This window comes from Saccostrea cucullata, unplaced genomic scaffold, assembly GCF_032062105.1.
Source record: "Saccostrea cucullata isolate Sc308-1 unplaced genomic scaffold, CSIRO_AGI_Scuc_v1 ctg2754, whole genome shotgun sequence".
In the NCBI taxonomy this organism is placed as follows: domain Eukaryota; kingdom Metazoa; phylum Mollusca; class Bivalvia; order Ostreida; family Ostreidae; genus Saccostrea; species Saccostrea cuccullata.
In genome coordinates, this window is record NW_026920796.1 from 48,378 (window position 1) to 58,035 (window position 9,658).

The window sequence follows — 9,658 nt, forward strand, 5'->3', positions numbered from 1 at the left end:
CCTCTAACCCCCCCCCCCCTTCCACGAAGTAGGATTTTCGAGTTTGGGCAATCGTCCTTTTTAGGTCACCTGAGTAAACTCAGGTGACCTATTGCTATCTGTTTTCGTCCGTCGTCGTGCGTCGTGTGTCGTGTGTTAACATTTGTACATTTTCAGCTTCTTCTCTGCAACCACTGAACCAATTTCAGCTAAATTTGGCACAAAGCATCTATGGTTGAAGGGGAACAAAAATTGTGAATTTCATGATCCCTGCCCCCCTGAGGGGTGGGGCCAAAACCACTTAAATTTATGCAATCTTTAAAAATCTTCTTCTTTACTCCTAGACATCAAGCAGTCAAACTGTTTTCATGATTGTAATCAGCAATGAGTCCTCTACCAAAATTGTGAAATTCATGGCCCCTGGGGTCAGGGGTTCTAGTGCTAGGGCGGGGCTAAATAAGTATGTAGTGAAAATGCATTATTTCTTTGAAAATCTTCTTCTCTGCTCCTGGGTATTAAATAAACCAACTAAGTACATAGTTATGATGAGCAAGAGTGCCTCTACCAAAATTGTGAATTTTATGGCCCCAGGGTCAGGGGTTCTGGTGTTAGGGCGGGGCTTTATTGATTATATAGTGAAAATACATGAATTCTTTGAAAATCTTCTTCTCTGCTCCTCGGTATTAAATAAACTAACTAAGTACATAGTTATGATGAGCAAAAGTGCCTCTACCAAAATTATGAATTTTATGGCCCCAGGGTCAGGGGTTCTTGTTTTAGGGTGGGGCTCTAATGATTATATAGTGAAATGCATGAATTCTTTGAACATCTTATCTTTTGCTCCTGGTTAATATACTAATGATCTAATTAAATATTTAAAGCCAGGATTTATTTTATTATCAGTTTTACAAACCCTCCGCTCAAGGTTTTGAATTTTCAGAAAAAATAAAACAATTTTTTTCTTTCCGATGTCAAATTTGAGTCGGGATCGAGATTTCAAATTTACGAACTCGCACTTCCGGTTTTAAGATGAAACGGCGGGTAATAAAGCTAGATCTGAGAAGATAGTTTGGTTTAGTGTAAAATTCATCGATACGAGTGCCATTCAAAACGTTTCACCCGTTCAAAGGACAAATAAAATGCTGACGACTTTGTTGCACAATGACATGCTGGTGAGTAATTATGTATTCGTTTCAAAAGTATCTGTCTGTAAATTATTTTCCTCCCCCAGGTTTTAAACTGCCCGTGGTAGCTATTGCATATTGCCAGCGACATTGTTTAGGTCTCTGTTATAGCTTACAGTCTAAGCATCATTCTTCAGAAAAGGGTTGCTTATGCATCAGATGTAATGAATAAAACTATGGGAGAAGTTAAGTCCATTTGAGGAAGAAATAAACAATAACCTGAAGAAATAAAAAAAAAATTCAACTATTAAAAGGCAAGAACATACAAATATATACAGGCATGTAGTATCATTTGTTTCAGCCAGAAAAATTATTTTACACTTAATTGAAAAAATGTTCACCCTACTCACCAATACTCCCTGTCTGTTTTATGATAGGAATTAATATGTTTTACGGTGTGACCGTTGGGGCGAGCGCAGTTATGTTCTATCATAAACCTACATGTGTACTGCCTATCATTCAAGGAAAAGAAAACAAAAAAGAAGAAAACAAAGCAATAAAAAGAAATCACTTCCCAAGCATCGGGATCGAGGTTCCGAACTTCTCGGAAGTTTCCGACAAAATCGGAAATACCCGAACCGTTAAAGTGATGAAAGTATGACGTCAGATAAAAAGTCTTGTTTATTTAGGACGCAAACGATAGTTTTGTGGCATGGAGATTGCATTAAATCATTGTTTGTAATTTTTTTCAAGTAAGTTGTTGCTATGTTTTAGCCACCATGTTGCTATGCACCGCAAAGGATTATTGGGAATTTGGAATTTTTTCACGTGGACTCATTAAAATTTCTTGGAACAATGTGCAGATTTCAACCTGAATTTCTTCTTTTCGTACACGTTAGTCTATTGAGCTCGCTACGCGAGCGGCGCTTTGCGCGGCCTAGCTGCGCTCGCTATAATTTTAGGCATCAAGTAAATTTTAGAACAATGTCTACACATTCACCTAACACATATTAAAAAAATGAAGATATATTGAAAGTTTTTTAAAGAATTGATTTTTAAAAATATATTTTGACCAACATCACAAAAATTATATAACTGGCCCAAACTGGCAGATGATGAAATAAGCAATTAAATGTTCTACTTTCCTATTTGTAAGCATTATGTGTCCAGTGGTAAGGAGCCTATTAGAATAGCATAAAAAAAAGAATGTACAAATGTTAATAACTGATTTATCAAAAAAAAAATTTATTTCCTTCTCCTTCGGGACTTATTTATTCTCATGTTCATAACTAAACCTAAGCATAAAAAAAAAGGTTGGCCTTATAATGAAGAAAGGGGCCTCTTTCAAAATAGATAATTTCAGGGCCGCTGGATCAGGGGTACCAGGGGGGTACTTTGACTAAAAATAAATTAATGCTTTGAAATCTGCCCTTTGATAAGTAATGGTGCCTCCTTCAAAATTTGTGAGTTTCATAGCTATTGGATTAAAACACGAACCAAATACAATCGCTGGAAAGTTGTTACATGATACTCAGGTGACCTATAAGGCCCGTGGGCCTCTTGGTTTTTTTTTTGCTTGTCAACTTTTACAGGTAAGTCAAAAAAAATTCTCTGACTGGCCCACTTACTTTCAATAACGATGCTACGTGGCTGCGATGCACCATAAAAGTCACTGGGATCAATGACATACATGTAACGGAAGATGTACCTGTGATCTTTCAAGTCCACACATTAATGTTGACTACATTGGTCGGTAAATGATCATTCTGACGGCACACATGAAGAAAACAATGAAAGGATACGAGTTAAGGAAAGCGTATTAAACCCCCACTTGTTCTTAAATGATGGCAAAGTTTACTGACTTAAATTCTCGAAGAAACCCCCACCTGTCCAGTAATTTAAATTTTGTACGAATGTATGCCATTACCTTTTAGTTTTGTGCAGTAGTTTGTGTATGTGTAAGAATATGTGACGTTTAAAAAGGGATGAGTTGTTTCTGTCATTTTAAATTGAATTTAAACAAAATAAGATTAACACCACTCATGGCGTTTAATGTCACAATATTCATTCCTTGATTTCTGTAGAGCAAAATGTTTTTCATGTTATTGAGTATTCATTGTATTCTTATGTCCTATTTGACCCTTGATAATTTTCCATTTGACCTCATAATCTACAATGATCATACACCTTAATGAGAACTAAAATAATAAGCAGATGTAAAGCAAAGAATTTGCAAGATATTAAGTGGCGAAAATCTTTCAATTATAACTGTCAATTCCCTGACCTTGTAAATTCAAAATCAAATTAGGTTCATCTTCCCATTAAGGAAAAACTAAATTAGATGTCTGTCTGGTTCTGAAGTTATTGAAGGGGTATTATATTCAAGCTTTAGACGTGGTGTTTTCAAAATCAATCAATTAAGGTTATCTATCTACTCTGAAATGAAATGATTAAAATATTACATCCATCGTCGCTTGTTGTCTAAATATAAAAAGTAGATATACGCAATCATGTGAGCATACACTAAAGATCAGATGTGACAGACTAGCAGGAACAAAGAGTTTGCTATAATAGCAAGCATTTGCAATTTGTAGAATCATATATATCATTTGTAATTAATCAATTATAATCAACAAAATTGAAATTCAGACTGTTATGATTATATGAAATACTTTTAAAAATAAAGACAACCACTGAACGTGAAAAATTAACAGACATTTTTTAACTTTTTGGCAACCATTTTCAGGCCATCCATTTATATCAGGTGACCTACTGCTATCCGTTTTCGTCCGTCGTCGTGTGCCGTGCGTTAACATTTAAATATTTTTAGCTTGTTCTCTACAACCACTCAACCAATTTTGGCACAAAGCATCTATCGATGAAAGGGAACAAATATTGTGAATTTCATGATCCCTGCCCCCCCCCCCCCCCCCCCCCGGGGCCTGAGGGGTGGGGCCAAAACCAATAAAATTAATGCTATCTTTAAAAATCTTCTATACTCCTGGACATAAAGCTGTCAAACTGTTGGTATGATTGTAATTAGCATTGAGTCCTCTACCAAAATTGTAAAATTTATGGCCCAACGGTCAGAGGTGCTAGGGCGGGGGTAAACAGATTACATGTATATAGTGAAAATGCATTATTTCTTTAAAAATCTTCTTCTCTGCTCCTGGGCATTGAATAAACTAACCCAGTACAAAGTTATGTTGAATAAGACTGCCTATTTCAAAATTGTGAATTTCATGGCCCCTGGGTCAGGGGTTCTGGTGTTAGGGCGGGGCTCTATTGATTATGTAGTGAAAATGCATTAATTCTTTGAAAATCTTCTTCTTTGCTCCTGGGTATTAAAGAAACAAACTAAGTGCATAGTTATAATGAGCGAGAATGCCTCTTCCAAAATTGTGAATTTAATGGCCCATGGGTCGGGGTTCTGGTGTTAGGGCGAGGCTCTATTTTTTATATATTTAAAATGCATTAATTCTGTGGAAAATTTTCTTCTCTGCCCCTGGGAATTAAACAAAGTATATATTTATAATGATCGAGAATGCCTCTTCCAAAATTGTGAATTCTATGGCCCCAGGTTCAGTGGTTCTGGTGTAAGGGGGGGGGGGCTCATTTGGTTATATGGTGAAAATGCATTAATTCTGTTAGAAATCTTCTCTGCTCCTGGGTATTAAATAAACTAACCAAGTACATTATTATGTGTAATAAGACTGCCTCTTCCAAAATTGTGAATTTCATGGCCCCAGGGTAAGGGGTTATGGTGATAGGGTGGGGCTCTATTGATTATAAAGTGAAACTGCATAAATTATTTAAAAATCTTCTCCTTTGCTCCTGGGTATTAAACTACAGAACCATGTACTTTGTTATGATGAGGAAGGACGCTTCATCCCAATTTGTGAATTTCATGGCCTCTGGGTCAGGGGTTCTGGTGTTAGGGTGGGGCTCTAATGATTATGTAGTGAAAATGCATTAATTCTTTGAAAATCTTCTTCTTTGCTCCTGGGTATTAAATAAACAAACTAAGTGCATAGTTATAATGAGCGAGAATGCCTCTTCCAAAATTGTGAATTTAATGGCCCATGGGTCGGGGTTCTGGTGTTAGGGCGAGGCTCTATTTTTTATATATTTAAAATGCATTAATTCTGTGGAAAATTTTCTTCTCTGCCCCTGGGAATTAAACAAAGTATATATTTATAATGATCGAGAATGCCTCTTCCAAAATTGTGAATTCTATGGCCCCAGGGTCAGTGGTTCTGATGTAAGGGGGGGGGCTCATTTCATTAATTCTGTTAGAAATCTTCTCTGCTCCTGGGTATTAAATAAACTAACCAAGTACATTATTATGTGTAATAAGACTGCCTCTTCCAAAATTGTGAATTTCATGGCCCCAGGGTAAGGGGTTATGGTGATAGGGTGGGGCTCTATTGATTATATAGTGAAACTGCATAAATTATTTAAAAATCTTCTCCTTTGCTCCTGGGTATTAAACTACAGAACCATGTACTTTGTTATGATGAGGAAGGACGCTTCATCCCAATTTGTGAATTTCATGGCCTCTGGGTCAGGGGTTCTGGTGTTAGTGTGGGGCTCTAATGATTATATAGTGAAAATGCATTATGTTTTTGGAAATTCTTTTCCTTTGCTCCTGGGTAGTATGTCAATGATCTACTACATATTGATGATGAAGAAAGATCCTCTTCCAAAATGGTTAATTTCAGTGCCCCTGGGTTAGGGGTAGCGCAGGGGGGGGGGGGGGTTACATAGTCTAAAAATACTAATCTACTTATGGGTATTAAGAAAGCATGCTAAGTGTATAGTTATGATGAATAATGATGCCTCTTTCAAAATTGTGAATTTCATGGCTTTCGGTTTAATTTAACACGAACCAAATTCAGTTGTTGGAAAGTTGTTACATGAGACTCAGGTGACCTATAAAGCCCGTGGGCCTCTTGTTAAATATCTTAAGGACATGTACTTTTTTCCGGCCTTTTGCTATCGTCTTCTTTTGAGCAATACATGTAGTACTGTCGTTTACTTATTATTGAACTAGAGGTACTGTGAGCGGTGAGCTCACTAAATGATACCCCCCGCCTCCCATATGGTTATAACTGGTGAAAAAGTCCATGTTTTCCTGTGGCCGGGAAACCCAAAATATGTGTCGGATCAAAAAGTAAAATAGGAGGTGCACAATGGCAATATGTAATAAAGATTCTGTGAATGTTTCATCAAATTTCATTCAGTGGTATGAGAGGAGTTGCGGATAAGAGATGGGTGCACCAGAGCGTAACAGATGGACGGACGTACAGACGGGGGGTATACAAGCGGGGGTATAAAAAGAAAATCGGATAACGAGTATATATAATTGTTGTACACTCGTTATATGAATTTTCTAATTCAATAATTAGTAAACGATAGTGCTAAAATAAATTGAACTGTACGTAAATGCTATTTCTGATTTTTTTTCCTTTTGGGTTATTCTGATATATTATCAGATTAAATATAAATGTTGATGAGAAAGTCAGAAAGACACCGGTACCAATTGCGACGACGGGACGGAACGTTGTGCTTACGAGGTATTGAAAATATGTGAATGAAGTTTTCGTGTAAAAGTTAAATGAGAGGTTCATGGCCCAAGTCGTTCTTTTTCGAAAATATCGATATTTAATGGATCAATTTTAATGAACCCTCAAATTTACGCGCTCCATGATCAGAAAAACATTGATTCGATTCCCGGCCTGTGTTGACCTAAGTCGATAAAAAAATAGGTACAATTTAGCAATTGTTCCTTCATCAAGCGCTCAACACCTTGGAATTTCTGGTCGTTTGGATGATTACTTAAATACCGAGGCTACAGCAGGAATTTGCACTGCAAAGATTTGTCACTGCTCAATGGCCTTGAGAACTGATAAAAGGACTAAATTGTGGCATTCACCGGTATATAGTGTTGTTTCTATAGAAATATATTCTCGAATAGGATGTAAAACAACATACTATCAATCAATTAAAAGCACAAAATTGATTCATACCAAGAAAATTTCAAGTTTTGGGGAACTGTTTTTGTTTGCATATCAACTATGACAAAAAAGTAGTATATTTTACCCTCTCTTTGAGAATTGATGGTCTTCATTGTACTTAAGAAATATCGAGGGCTTAAAAATTCATATCCCGATCCTGCCAACTTCTCAAAACAGTGTGTTTGTGGTGATAGACATTCAGGATTCAATCAAGAATTGTGAACAACAATTCTTCACTTAAAACAGGAATTTCTTTACCTTTACACCCACATGTAGATGTAATTGCCCTTTATATTAATTTTTACAACAAAACATGTTTTTTTAGTTATTGAGACGTTGGACATACATTATGTAGATTGTAATGTACTCCACTGATTACGCCAATTCGGCAATATTTCGACGGGAGAATCTACACAATAAATTTTAAAGAATGTTAGTTTCTCTGGCGGCCCCCAGTGAGCTTTCTCTTTTTCGAAAACCAGAGAAACTTTTGCGTCCTATGGGGGTTGTTATCCTTGACAAGGGGCACAATTTAATGTCCCTTTCAATGGACTCCAAAGGTTAAAAATATGTAAACAGGTAAAATACTAGTATACATTATTCAATGTCTTCTAAACAGGATTCAAACAAATCTGATATAATTTGATATAACTGCGATATTTTAAATTGAAGTGCCATTTGTTTTGAGATTAAATTTAATGCTGCATAATTATGCAGTGTTTAAATAAACAATCATTTCAGTAAAGTTTATGAAGTGTCTATAATCTAGGAATTTGTATTTCATAACTTATACAAGAACGATGGCCCCATGAAAAGAAATCCAAAATCAATTGAAAACTAGGAGAAATTTTGAAGCCTTCTGCAGGAGGAACTAAGAAAAAATGATAAGACGTAGACATAAGAATTCAATAGGATTAGTTAGATAAAGATCACTTGCTTCTGGAAGCATTTTATTATACATTTTCAGATCTTTTTTTGTGAAAATGCAGTAGGACTTAAATGTTTCCAGCTCTTAAGTATAACTTTAATGCTAGGATGCCTAGAATTGCCAAACTTAAGCATTCAAAAGGGGAATGAAATTCAGGAGGATAAGGAAGATAGACCTGACCTGCTTCTGAAAGCATTTTATAGACATTTTTAAAATCTTAACCGTGAAAATGCAGTAGGACTTAATTCCTATATATGTTTCTTTCGAGCAGTAGATATTATATGAAACGAAAGGTTAATTTTTCAGTGCACATATGTTAAAACGGGTATTCATTATCCGTATAGGCCGTAATGGCGGTGCACAGATTAATTATATGATGTTATTTCAATCAAATTATTTTGAAATTTGTGAATAACAAATTTCTTATTAAAACCCACGTATACGAAAGACGTCATCCCTTCATACTATAATTCTTTTCGAAAGAATGTGCGTTTGATGAAAGAGTAATTACATTAAAGTAAGACTCGATAAGATTTCAGGTGAGGGCTTACGATTGATGCTTAGATTTAACTCTTCGCCAAGACATGGTCTTACGATACATTTAGCTGACTACACCTGTAGTAATTTTAGTTTAGTGTAAATTTGATTATTGTGAGAATAAACGAATTAAGAATTCTCAAACAATTCGTAACATTTACATTTCGTAGAATCCATCCACTTTAATTATCAATTACATGCATATACTACATAAGACACTCAAAGAAAACAAACTATTTACCTTTCAATCTTTATCGGCGAGAGACATCATTCGATGTGTGTAATCATTTGCGTCGCGAGGAACCAACCCCGTTGGGCCTTGCTATCAAGGGATTGTTTACTTTTTCATACTGCGAGGTAATAATGACGTACCGGGAATTAAATTAAAGTTAGTACATAAATGCCATCTGAAGAATTTAGCGTGTTTGTAATGTTAAAACACTGTTTGGTCACCTAGTTAATATTTATAAAGTATACTATTATACTATTATATTCTCAGATATTCCAAAGTACTTAAAACTACAGTTGAAAAAAGTAACAAGGACGACTCCTAACCATTTAAATTGTCAAATGTTTGCATAAATACTTGTACAAGCATTACAAACATAGGTACATGTATTACAAAAAAAGGCCCACGGGCAACATCGCTCACCTGAGCAAATCGGCCAGGTAAAGCACAAATCTGATCAGATCTGAAAAGTTTACTAAGGGGGGGGGGGGGGGCTTGAATTTTAATACTACTTGAGAATGCCTTCATAGTAATACAGCATATGACTTTACTGTTCTTAATGAAAATATTTTTTTAAAACATTTTCTTTCTATATATTACATCGTAATAATTTAAATTGGATACCCCAATGTGTCCCTCCCTACCCCTATGGGCCATTATTTGAACAAATTTAAATTTAAATATTCAATACATGAGGATGCTTACATGTCAATATGACTAAACATAGCTTTTCTGTTCTTGGGATTTTTCCCCATATTTTTCTATGTAACACTTTGATCCACCATTGTGGCCCCACCCTACCCTTGGGGGTTATGATTTTAACATATTTAATTCTACACTACCT

At 35.7% G+C, this 9,658-nt stretch overlaps 1 protein-coding gene across 1 annotated transcript in view; it reads right to left on the reverse strand.

Annotated features, from left to right (window-relative positions):
• Window positions 1-8,930, reverse strand: part of LOC134258036 (calmodulin-beta-like) — a 44,283-nt gene extending 35,353 nt beyond the window's left edge. Inside the window, exon 1 of the mRNA XM_062740593.1 lies at window positions 8,827-8,930. The gene's annotated coding sequence lies outside the window, so the exon portion shown is untranslated. The remainder of the gene's footprint in view (window positions 1-8,826) is intronic.
• Window positions 8,931-9,658: the final 728 nt, after the last annotated feature.